Here is a 13,092-nt window from a genome sequence, read left to right as displayed (position 1 = left end):
TGTACACTATCCAATTGTAATCAAATAAGATTATACAGGTACAGTCAAATCCGATGAGTCCGGTCGGCTGGGGACCAAATGTATTCGTCTTATCGATGTATTCGAGACTTGCCATTATGTCTGAGGGTAGAAAAAGATGATCCAGTCCTAATTCCTCCACCTAAGCATTTGTTTATCTAATGATTTCCCTATCACTAATAGGGGCATCAGTTCAGTGCGATTAGCTGAACAGTGATTTCAGTAAAATCACTAATCTGCTGAACTCACCCGTCGTGGCGGAAAGGTGTGAGCTGCGCTGGTTTTATTAATTTGATCAGTTTGCTACGCAATCAACTCCGTAGGCTGACTTCGGCTTATGTACTTTAAGATTGCTGTTGTTTTGAATCTCAAAGGGATAAAATTTCCTTCTGGAGTCATTCGTGTGTATTTATGAGACGAATTCGTGTAACCCGGTATTCAAATGATGACAGCTATAACAGAGATAGTCGGGACCGACAGGTACTTCAGAGTTATGCATAATATTGAGACACGGCATTCTAGACTCATCAGGATTTGACTGTATATGCTTGATGACTTGGTCAGGTTGATTTTATATCAATGATATCAAGGCCATACAATCTTAAAGCTACCGCTGAACTCAAAAGAACAGTTTTTAAGGTGCAAATTTGCATTGTACCAGTTATTGTAATTATATTACTTGACAGTAGATGCTAGTAACAGTTAATTTATATATAAATATCTCTCTCAGAGGGAGTACAGGAGCAAGGCGCTGGACATTGGGGCGTCCCCACCTGACACACACTTGTCAACATCTGCGCCAGGTGAGGAAGAGAATGTAGGGCTTATATATCAGACTTTCGTAAACTGTTGAAGACTGTATGAAACAATACTCTCTCTCTCTCTCTCTCTGCTCTCTCTCTCTCTCTCTCTCTCTCTCTCTCTCTCTCCTCTCTCTCTCTCTCTCTCTCTCTCTCTCTCTCTCTCTCTCTCTCTCTCTCTCTCTCTCTCTCTCTCTCTCTCTCTCTCTCTCTCTCTCTCCTCCTCCTCCTCCCTCCTCCTCTCTCTCTCTCTCTCTCTCTCTCTCTGCTCTCTCTCTCTCTCTCTCTCTCTCTCTCTCTCTCTCTCCACGATCCACTCACTCCGCCCCGTTCACTCCTTCTTACATTCACTCCGCTCCCTCCCTCACTCATTCACACAATCAGGCCTGACCTCCACTAGCTCACTCCACCTTTCCTCTGCACAGTTGGCCACTCACTCAACCTCTCTGAATCTGGGCTTCCTCGACCACGCAACTGTGGGGCTACAGATAAAGGGGCATATGGGCGTAATGTATCGCCTGAATATCAATGAAATCACGAATAAAAGATATAGAGATTTCAAGCTGCATCATGCGCTGCGTGAAATCACTGTACAATAAGTCTAACATATATGAAGTATAATAGCTGAAGAGTTGTTTAATATTATAGGTAATGACCTACATGCATCAAACTTCATCACACAAAACATGTCGTCAGTGCTCCTTCAAGATTATCAGTGCACCTCCACTTGCATTATGAGGTGTAAGTACACTACACACCCAAAAGTTATCTAGATTTGCTCACCCAAGATTTCTTACAAATATCCATCATTTATTATATTCCCTCTAAAGGGGTGAAATGTCTGTAAATATTGGTGAAGATTAAAGATGGTATTTTTGCTCGAGTGGGAATATCAATTTTGCCCTGGAACTACTTTCTGATTTCTGCAGACTTACTTGATTACCTCGATCATTTATAAATAATGAAATCAAAATATATATAAATAGAGATATTTTGTGGTTGTTGTCAAATAACATGTATATTTCCGCAGTGTGGTAGTCTGACCAAAGTTGATAAGCGTTGAAAGTGGTAGCACCATCATGTTTTGTGTGTGTTGTATGTTTAGACAGACCCTCCAGCCTGTGGGATCACTTGATTGTCCGCGACACTTCCAGGTTGTACTCAAGGTGTGGTGCAGTTTAAAGACCAACTCAATAGAATCTACTCATGGACAAAGGTGCACGGAGACTGCAGCACTTTGCCCCATGATTCTGATTCACGTTTAACACCAATGCAACTGTAAAAAGATTTTTCATCTCAATAATTTTAACCTCCCTCAAGTACATCATTTTCTTTAGAAGAATCGAATTGACATTGTGTAATAATTTTTCCAAATTGTGTGAGTTTCAGCCACTGAATTTGAAGTTACTTTTAACCTTTCATTTCCAAGATTCTGCATCCCCGGGACTACAAAGAGTTCCTAGTGTTTTGTTACCCATCAGGAACGATTGGGGTAGTCTAAGTGGTTAAAGCGTTGGCTCGTCCACGCCAAGACCCGGTTCAATCCCCACATGGGTACAATGTGTGAAGCCCATTTCTGGTGTCCCCTGCCATGATATTGCTGAAATATTGCTAAAAAGCGCAAGAAAACCAAAGTCCAGTCAGTCAGTCAGTTTAACCTATCATAACTCTTTTATGTTACCATAGGTATACAAATGGCATTATTTAAGTGCTTCAAATGGTTTGTGGATAGGGTCCCAGCTTTATTGTTTAGTTTTTTGCCTATTTGGAAAAAATCAAATTTTGTTAATGTATTCTCAAGATAATTCTCTATAGAGGAAACTTTTGAATTTGATAGCAACATTTTGGCATTAGACATTTAAGACATTTTTGACTGATGTCTAATCTATATAAAGATAAATGTATGTCCACATGTTGCAAGTGCTTATTACTAAGAAGTTATTTTTGCTTCTTTGTACAATTCTCTAAATGTAGTAAAATTGTGGTTTTGTGAAGTAAGCTCATAAATTACTTGTCTGTGTAGTTGCATTAAAATTTAATTAAAATCATGATTGGACACATTTTCGGCAGGCAGTGAGTGTTAGCTGCGACAGGCATAAATATAATACTCATTTAGATTCAGCTTTGTTTGTATCACATCTGTAGTCTCTCCATCTTGATGCTCAGGTCCCGATTTGTTTCAGAGCTGATGTCGGCCAGCCAAATTCTCTCTGATCTTGACATCCTCTTCGTCTGGACAAATCTGCCAAAATACAACCACAGATAAACAATATGGCACACAACATCTACTTTCAGTAAGTGTACTAGGGGTTGTATCCAGGCACCCACTATAAGGGACACAACATCTACTTCAGTAAGTGTACTAGGACTGTATCCAGGCACCCACTATAAGGGACACAACATCTACTTCAGTAAGTGTACTAGGACTGTATCCAGGCACCCACTATAAGGGACACAACAACTACTTCAGTAAGTGTACTAGGGCTGTATCCAGGCACCCACTATAAGGGACACAACATCTACTTCGGTAAGTGTACTAGGGTTGTATCCAGGCACCCACTATAAGGGACACAACATCTACTTCAGTAAGTGTACTAGGACTGTATCCAGGCACCCACTATAAGGGGACACAACATCTACTTCCAGTAAGTGTACTAGGACTGTATCCAGGAACCCACTATAAAAAGGACACAGCATCTACTTCAGTAAGTGTACTAGGACTGTATCCAGGAACCCACTATGAAAGGACACAGCATCTACTTCAGTAAGTGTAATGCTAGGGCTGTATCCAGGCACCCACTATAAAAGGACACAGCATCTACTTCAGTAAGTGTACTAGGGCTGTATCCAGGCACCCACTATAAAAGGACACAGCATCTACTTCCGAGTAAAGTGTACTAGGGACTGTATCCAGGAACTCCACTATAAAAAGGACACAGCATCTACTTCAGTAAGTGTACTAGGGCTGTATCCCAGGCACCCACTATAAGGGACACAACATCTACTTCCAGTAAGGGTACTAGGACTGTATCCAGGCACCAGCTTATAAGGGACACATCTACTTCAGTAAGTGTACTAGGGCTGTATCCAGGCACTCCACTATAAAAAGGACACAGCATCTACTTCAGTAAGTGTACTAGGAAATGTATCCAGGGCACCCACTATAAAAGGACACAGCATCTACTTCAGTAAGTGTACTAGGACTGTATCCAGGAACCCACTATAAAAGGACACAGCATCTACTTCAGTAAGTGTACTAGGGCTGTATCCAGGCACCCACTATAAGGGACACAACATCTACTTCAGTAAGGGTACTAGGACTGTATCCAGGCACCCACTATAAGGGACACATCTACTTCAGTAAGTGTAATAGGGGGCTGTATCCAGGCACCCACTATAAGGGGACACAACATCTACTTCAGTAAAGGGTACTAGGACTGTGTCCAGGAACCCACTATAAGGGACACAACATCTACTTCAGTAAGTGTACTCAGGGCTGCATCCAGGCACCCACTATAAGGGACACAACATCTACTTCGAGTAGGGGTACTAGGACTGTATCCAGGCACCCACTATAAGGGACACAAACATCTACTTCCAGTAAGTGTACTAGGGCTGTATCCAGGGACTCAGTGTAAGGCACACAACATCTAATTAAGTTAGTTGTATAAAGTCCACCTTCATATATATAGCTAGAATACTGGCACTCTGTCCACACACGGACACACACTTATATACGTATTACTAGACTGACAGCAAAATAACCTTGACATAAAATCTCTCATTTCCAGTGCGTTGGAGGAAATAGAAATCTCCCTCAACAATATCATCCTGGTATTTGATCGAAGATGAAGTGTGCAGCATGCCCAGGTCTTTTACCATCCCTTCCTCAACCCGGGAATTTGTTACGGAGCGGTCACTTAGTTAACGGATTTGGTACTCCATATTCAGACCAGAATCCTGTTTGCCCTCATTTCCAAATTGTTTCTTATTTACCGCAATCCCTTTTTTGTGGGCGGCAGTAGAAAGGTTTAGAGTCAAGGATCTGTTCCCTTCTCCATCAAGCTGACCGCTGAAGAGCAGCTTTAAACCTATCCCACTCACTCACTCACAACAAAGGAACAGTGGGGTAGCCTAGTAATGTTCACTCATCACGTGACTAAAACCTGGAGTTGATTCTCAAATGGGTATAGTGTGGCTTACATTTCTAGTGTCCCTGCTGTGATATTTAACTGGAATCATAGCTAAAAGTGGTGTCAAACCAAACTCACTCCTAACCACTACAACAATACCTCACTCTTCTCACTCTCCCATCATACATTGCCAGGACCCTCCAAACTCCCTCCTAACCACCACAACAGTACCTCCCGCTCTAGCCACCACAGCGATACCTCACTCTAACCACTACAACAATGCCTCCTCCTAACCACCACAACAATACCTCACTCTAACCACTACAACAATGCCTCACTCCTAACCACTACAGCAATGCCTCCTCTAACCACTGCAACAATGCCTCCACTCTAACCACTACAACCCAATGCCTCCTCTAGCCACCGCAACAATTGCCTCACTCCAACCCACCACAACAATGCCTCCCCGCTCTAACCACTTTCACAACAATGCCTCCTCTAACCACTACAACAATGCCTCACTCCACAAACCACTACAACAATGCCTCCTCTAGCCACTGCAACAATGCCTCCGCTCTAACCACTACAACAGTACCTCCTCTAACCACCACAACAATGCCTCACTCTTCTCCTCTCCCATCGCCTTGGACCTCCCGAACCATCTGTATACATGGCCTGTAACCACTACAACAATTACCTCCTCCTAGCTTCACTGCAATGCCTCACTCTAACCATGCAACCAATGCCTCCTCCTAGCCACTACAGCAATGCCTCCTCCTAACCACTACAATGCCTCACTCTAACCACCACAATGCCTCACTCTAGCCACTACAGCAATGCCTCACTCCTAACCACTACAACAATGCCTCACTCTAGCCACTACAGCAATGCACCTCCTCTGTAACCACTGCAATGATACCTCCTCCTGGCACTACAGCAATGCCTCACTCTAACCACTACAACAATGCCTCACTCTAACCACTACAACAGTATCCTCCTATACACTACAACAATGCCTCACTCTAACCACTACAGCAATGCCTCCTCCTAACCACTGCAGCAATTGCCTCCTCTAACCACTGCAACAATGCCTCACTCCTAAACCACTGCAACAATGCCTCCACTCTAGCCACTGCAACAATGCCTCCTCCTAACCACCCACAACAATGTCACTCTGAAACCACTGCAACAATGCCTCACTCTAGCCACTGCAAGCAATGCCTCCCTCTAACCACTACAACAATGCCTCCGCTCCACAACCACCACAACAATGCCTCACTCTAGCCGCCTGACAGTACCTCCTCCTAATACCACAGCAATGCACCTCACTCTAATGCCACCACAACAATATCTCACTCCTAACCACTACAACAATTACCTCCTCCTAACCACCACAGCAGCAATGCCTCACTCTAACCATACAGCAGTACCTCACTCTAGCCACTACAACCAATGCCTCCTCTAACCACCACAACAATGCCTCACTCTAACCACCACAACAAGCCCTCATCTAACCACCACAACAATGCCTCCTCTAACCACCGGCAAACATTGCTCACTCTAACCACTACTGTGTGCCTCACTCCTAGCCACCACAGCAATTACTGCCTCCTCTAACCACAACAGCAATGCCTCACTCTAACCACTGCAACAATGCCTCCTCTTCTCACTCTCCCATCATGCATTGCTGGGACCACTCCAGGCTCACTCTAGCCACCCACAACAATGCATCTCCTGACCACCCACAGCAGTACCTCCTCCTGGCCACCACAGCAATGCCTCACTCCTAACCACAGCAAGCAATGCCTCCTCCTAGCCACCACAGCAATGCCTCACTCCATCGTTACTTGGGACCCATCAGACTCACTCTAGCCACCACAACAATGCCTCACTCTAACCACCACAGCAATGCCTCACTCCTAACCACCTAGCGATGCCTCACTCTAGCCACCACAGCGATACCTCACTCCTACTTCCTACAATGGCCACCTCACTCTAACCACCACAGCAGATTACACTCACTCTAGCCACCCACAGCAATGCCTCACTCTAGCCACCACAGCAATGCCTCCTCACAACCGCCAACCAATGCCTCACTCTAACCACCACAACAATGCCTCACTCTAACCACTACAACAATGCCTCACTCTAGCCTGACAACAATGCCTCCTCCTAACCACCACAGCAATGCCTCACTCTAACCACTGTGATACCTCCTCTAGCCACCACAACAATACCTCACTCTTAACCACTACAACAATACCTCACTCTAACCACCACAACAATACCTCAATCTAAATCCACTGCTTTGATACCTCACTCTAACCACTCACACAACAATACCTCACCTCTTCTCATCTCCCATCATACATTGCCAGGACCCTCCAAACTCACTCCTAACCACCACAACAATACCTCACTCTAACCACTGGCAACAATGCACTCTAACCACCACAGCAATACCTCACTCTAACCACCACAACAATGCCTCACTCTAACCACCACAAATAATACCTCGTACTCTAACCACCACAAATAATGCCTCTACTCTAACCACAACAACAATGCCTCTCTAGCCACCCACAACAATGCCTCCGCTCCTAACCACCACAACAATATCTCACTCTAACCACAACAACAATACCTCACTCTAACCACCACAACAATGCCTCCTCCTAGCCACCACAACAATACCTCACTCCTAACCCACTACAACAATGCCTCTCTAACCACTACAACAATACCTCCTCACAACCACCACAGCAATACCTCCTCCTAACCACTACAACTTGATACCTCCTCCTAACCACTACAACAATACCTCCCTCTTCTCACTCCCCATCATACATTGCTTGGACCCTCCAAACTCACTCTAACCACCACAACAATGCCTCCTCCTAACCACCACAACAATACCTCCCTCTAACCACCACAATGATACCTCACTCTAACCACCACAACAATGCCTCACTCTTCTCACTCCCATCATACATTGCCAGGACCCTCCTTGAACTCACTCTAACCACCACAACAATACCTCCCTCTAACCACCACACAACAATACCTCACTCCTAACCACCACAACGATACCTTGGCACCACCACAACAATGCCTCACTCTAACCACACCCACAACAATTACCTCACTCTAACCACCACAACAGTACCTCACTCTTCTCACTCTCCCATCATACATTGCCAGGACCCCTCCAGTATCTTCTCTCAACATTTCCGGGACCAGACCAAGTGGGAACTTGCTGGCCAAGGAAGACACCCGCCGAGAGCGTGCAGGCTGCCTTCTCCTCCACCAGGGAGCCAGCCGATCACAAGCAGCAGTGACAAAGGAGGCGTCCTCCTCTGTCCGAGGAGTTGCAAGAACAGAGTATGAGGAGGCTGCAATGCGTGAACAGTTTCATAATGTTCATGATCTGTTACCACAATTTACCATCATTTATGAATTTTAAATCCTCAGACCAGTCTAGGATCGTTGATGAATCAATATTCATATTTAGGTATTACCACTATTACGTTACTGTTATTTTTTCAAAATGCTTATTACATATCACTTATTTGCAATATTTTTTCTGTCGTTTACAGATGTATGGGATAAATATGTATGTGAATTCTCAGCTCCTATTTGTATTGTTTTAACTATAAAGTACACAGAAATTCAGAATTGATTGACAAAATGGCTAGAAACAAGGACATGATTTTTCTACCAGAGTTGTGCAAAGTCCCCTTGTATCAACAACTACAAAATGGTAAAATGATCAGTGAATGATCATGCTCAGTGATATATAAAGAAAATATGACCTTGTACAATGAGATACTGTCAAACCACTTGCTCCCAATCAATTACCACAGTTAGTAGGCGGTGAAATTAATCCTGAGTGGTTAAAAGCGTTGGCTCGTCTTGCATGAACCGGGTTGAATCCCCACATGGAGTGATATTGCTTGAATATTGCTAAAAGCGTAAAAACCAAACTCAGTTAATTCAGTCCTTATTGGGCCTATAGTATGCAGGCTATATATTGTTAGTCTGTGATACGGTAGGTGACCACATCGATCCTGTGAGTTATAAAGATATTGTTGTGATGATTGTCTGTGGAGTAGTAGCGTTTATCAGACACATGTACAACTTGAAGAAGAGAGCAAGAAGCATGAGAAGAGCAGCTGAGATGTCATCCCATATGCGACATCTTACGTCTTTTTGGACATCATTGTGATCCTATCATCAACTTATCCGCGTCTAATGTGACGCGGCTGTTCTTCTAAATGTGACATTGGTTGTTCTTCTTAAGGTGACATAAGTTGTTCGTAATGTGACAGTTGTTCTTGTTATGTGATATTAGTTGTTATTGGTGTGGACATTATCAATCCATGCAACTAGTTTTGTGGTATGCTTGTTATATGCACGCGCAAGGCAGTGTGTTCGAATGCCCGTGTGCGTAGGTCCCGTCCTGCGCACTTTTGCATCTTTTGTCTTTTCTGGAACGGAACTTCAAAACCGTTCACTATTTCTTCACCAAACTTGGCATATAGATAGGTCACAAGGTGTACTCGGTGCCTTTTGGTAGTTTTGCAATTCTAGAGACTAAAATAATGTTTTTGTGTTTCCATGGCAACATCTCTTTTGACTTCTGACTGAAATTGAAATTGGTTGTGCCCTTTTCCCGAACAGAACTTTAAAACCGTTCACTATTCCTTTCACCAAACTTCTGCACATAGATAGGTTCGGTCGTGTACTGGTGCCTTTTGGTAGTTTTGGGAATTTCAACAAAAATATATTTTGTGTTTCCGGCGATTTGGCTTCGACTGAATTTGGTGGTAGTGTAAACCGCTGGGCGAGTAGTGTAGTGGTTAGGCGTCGCCAGGAGGCCGGAAGGTCGGCGGTTCGATCTAACCCGTCATACCAAAGGCGGTTAAAATATGGTACTTGTTGGTCCCTGCCCAAGCTCGGCATTAATGGGTACAACAAGGACTGAATCGGCTTCAAGGAGTCAGTATAATGTGTCTGAGTGGAATTATTCATGCTTCACTCGCGGCATGGTATCTCAGTGGGCTAGCACTATAAAACCAGCTTAAGTCTGGGCCAGTAGTACAAGTAGCCACTGCATGCAGCGCTCTACTGCGTATGCGATCATCATGGCGGAAATATTCTCCAGTAGCGGCGTTAAAGAGCCAATTTCACCTCTACCTCTGGAGCCAGAACTTAAAAGCTTTTCAATACTTTCCTTCCACTTTGCCATGTACGCACCAAAAGACATTTGACGCCAATCATAACTGGTGGAGCATTTTCATAAAGAGTATTTTGCCATTGTAGGAGATATTGATGACTTTGTCTTCTTCTTGTTCTTGTGTGACAATGATTGATCTTTGTTGTTTGCACAATGTTGCCCTTGCATGTGTTTTTCGCCGATACTGCAGTATGATCATGGTTGTGTTAACTGTGCGACACTTCAGTATCATCATGTGCTACTCCGTACTCTCAGACACTACCACCACAGTAGTCAAGTGATGGAGATGCAGGACACCATCAATGACTCTTCAGAGTTATGCCACGCCGGCGGGTCAAAGCAAAGATCGGAATTAAAGCCTTCCCCAGTTCTCTGCACAGGGTAATTAGAGCTTAAGTTTGCTTTGTTGGAAGCCAAATGCTGTTCGGCTACCATTTTAGTGATATAACCGATCCACAGGAGGGTTTCTGGCCAAGATGCAGGTTTCACTCTGGCTTCGAATTTAAGCGGAGTTGTCTTGCACCGGTTTTCACTTGGCCGGCTGGTTTTGGTTTGTTGTATAGCGCCACTCTCAAATAAATATTCCAGTTATAAGGTAAAGGTCTGTATATAACTCGAGTCTGGACCAGATAATCCAGTGATCACTCCTTATGAGCATCGATCAAAACAACTGGGATATGATTATATGTTTTGGACCAAGTCAGCAAACTAGAACCACTCAATCCTGTTAGTTGCCTCTTACAACAAGCATGGGTTGCTGAAGATCCAATTGTCTGACCCGGCATCTTCACGTCTGGTAACGGCAGAAAGCTTTGTCCAGGCTGACAGATAATGGTAAAGCTCATCGACTCAGCAGACTTTGGTTGCCATGAGTACTTTCATATCTTGCCATGGATGCTAAAGTTCGGATTTCATTTCATCCTCTACTTTATGATTTCCAATTATTTGCATTTAAAGGAGTGGTGTTTCTGTACATGTACAAGATTACCTGCAGATCCACCCCAGTGTGCTATAGCTATTGTACTGGACATCAGTAATGAATGGACTTGGTTATTTTAAGGCCATCGGAATACTGCTGAAGATATGTGGACATTTAACAACATTTATAGTCTGTTTGCTGTGAAAACGTACCGATGAATTTCACTTTAAACTAAAAAGTGAATCAAATAAAGTGAAAATAAGATTACGAACCTCATAATTTTACCTTGCCAAATGAGCATTTAAATCTCAGAATTTTATTCAACTTAGGATAATAGTTGTTTAACAAATGATCATAGATTCAAATCACTATTATTGATTTCTATTACAAGGGTATATGAGCAGTAGTTGAACAGTGAAACAAATGCACGTGCGGTAGGTGATTAGCATTAACTTAAACCAACCCTGCTTTTTCACAGTGTTTCATTTATTGTGCGTACCTCCTTGTAATACAAACCAACAATTGGCAAGGTAAAATTATGAGGAATTGCAATCTTAATTTCACTTTATTTGATTTACTTTTTTGTTTAAAATGAAATTCATCAGTATGTTTTCACTGCAAACAGAGTATGCATCATTCGGTTTGAGGATGATGAGGAAGATTTTACCAGCACCTCAGGAGGATCCCGTTTCTCAGTGCACAATTATGTTGTCCCTGCAGTGATTAAACGTATTGATATTTCTGGCTATGTATCTCTGATTTAAGAACTAAATTGCTAGTGATTACATGGGATCTCTTCAGCTGACCAAGCCATTTTGTTTGTGTAAATGTTTCCATAAACCAGAACAGAAAAACTGGGGTAATATTTTCTGATTGCCTTATAATAAAATGGTTCAGTTTGAGTGTGGATTGTCTCTTTGTCTCTTGTTTCATGTTGTTGTTGATTTAGGTTTTTGTGGGTGGTGGAAAAAGAGTTATGGTTGAATCGGGTCGCCTCCTTACAATCGAAGGCCCAGGTTTGAATCCCCACATTGGTACAATATGTGAAGCATATTTCAAGTGTCCCCCACCTCGATATTGCTGGAATATTGCTAAGGGGGCGTAATATTAAATTCACTCATTGGTTTTCTTGTTCATGATGTAGTCAGCAGCCTGTGAAGTATCTTCAACATACTTATTCACGAGAACTGACTTTAATACGTTTTTCACATTATGGAGGCACAAAAGAAGAATACAAATGTGTGCACACATACATACATTTACACAGTGTACTTACATAAAACCAAAACAAGAGCTACAGAAAAGGTTTTGGGTTATTGAGTTTACATCACTCACTTCTGTTCATCTCAATTTTGGTATCCTAATTTTCCTTTGAGTAACCCAATAAATTGTACTCACCTCACTCAAACTCAATTGCGTATTTTGCAATTTTCCATTAATTTTGAAAATATAATAAAGTTTAAATGTTAGTGTTTGTTATTTATATTTGATCTGTGATATGAGAAACGATAAGAAAGCCTGCAAGTTGTCATGTTCATGTCCTGAAATAGAACCTCTCAGTATACCTCAGTTATGTTATCTATCCACTGGTAAGATTTGACATTTTTTAGTGTGTATGTTAGATCACATTTATTGAGTATTTACAAAAATTCAAGTGTACTTGTACTCAATGGACTTAATAGAAATTGAGTTTTCATTACGTAAATGTATTTACGCAGAGATACGCGAGCTTATCCGTACCTCTGCAAGTTAAAGTATATTCTTAAGTGAGCATTTATGTCTGACAGAGACAACAGATACCATCTCCAGAAACATCCGTGATGTTCACAAGACTTGACTCCGAGAGGAACGCCAAGATAATGAAGAAAGCTGTATTGGACGACAGACTTGGAGCCGAGAGATACAAGGTGAGGTTGTCAGCCTTGAGGTCAAGGTTGCCGAGGAAGGTCAAGGTAACTGAGAGAGGTCAGGGATAACGTTCAGATG

This window comes from Haliotis rubra, unplaced genomic scaffold, assembly GCF_003918875.1.
Source record: "Haliotis rubra isolate DU_JTF1 unplaced genomic scaffold, ASM391887v1 Scf1496, whole genome shotgun sequence".
NCBI classification, from domain to species: Eukaryota; Metazoa; Mollusca; class Gastropoda; order Lepetellida; family Haliotidae; genus Haliotis; species Haliotis rubra.
Note: the sequence above shows the minus strand (reverse complement) of the source record.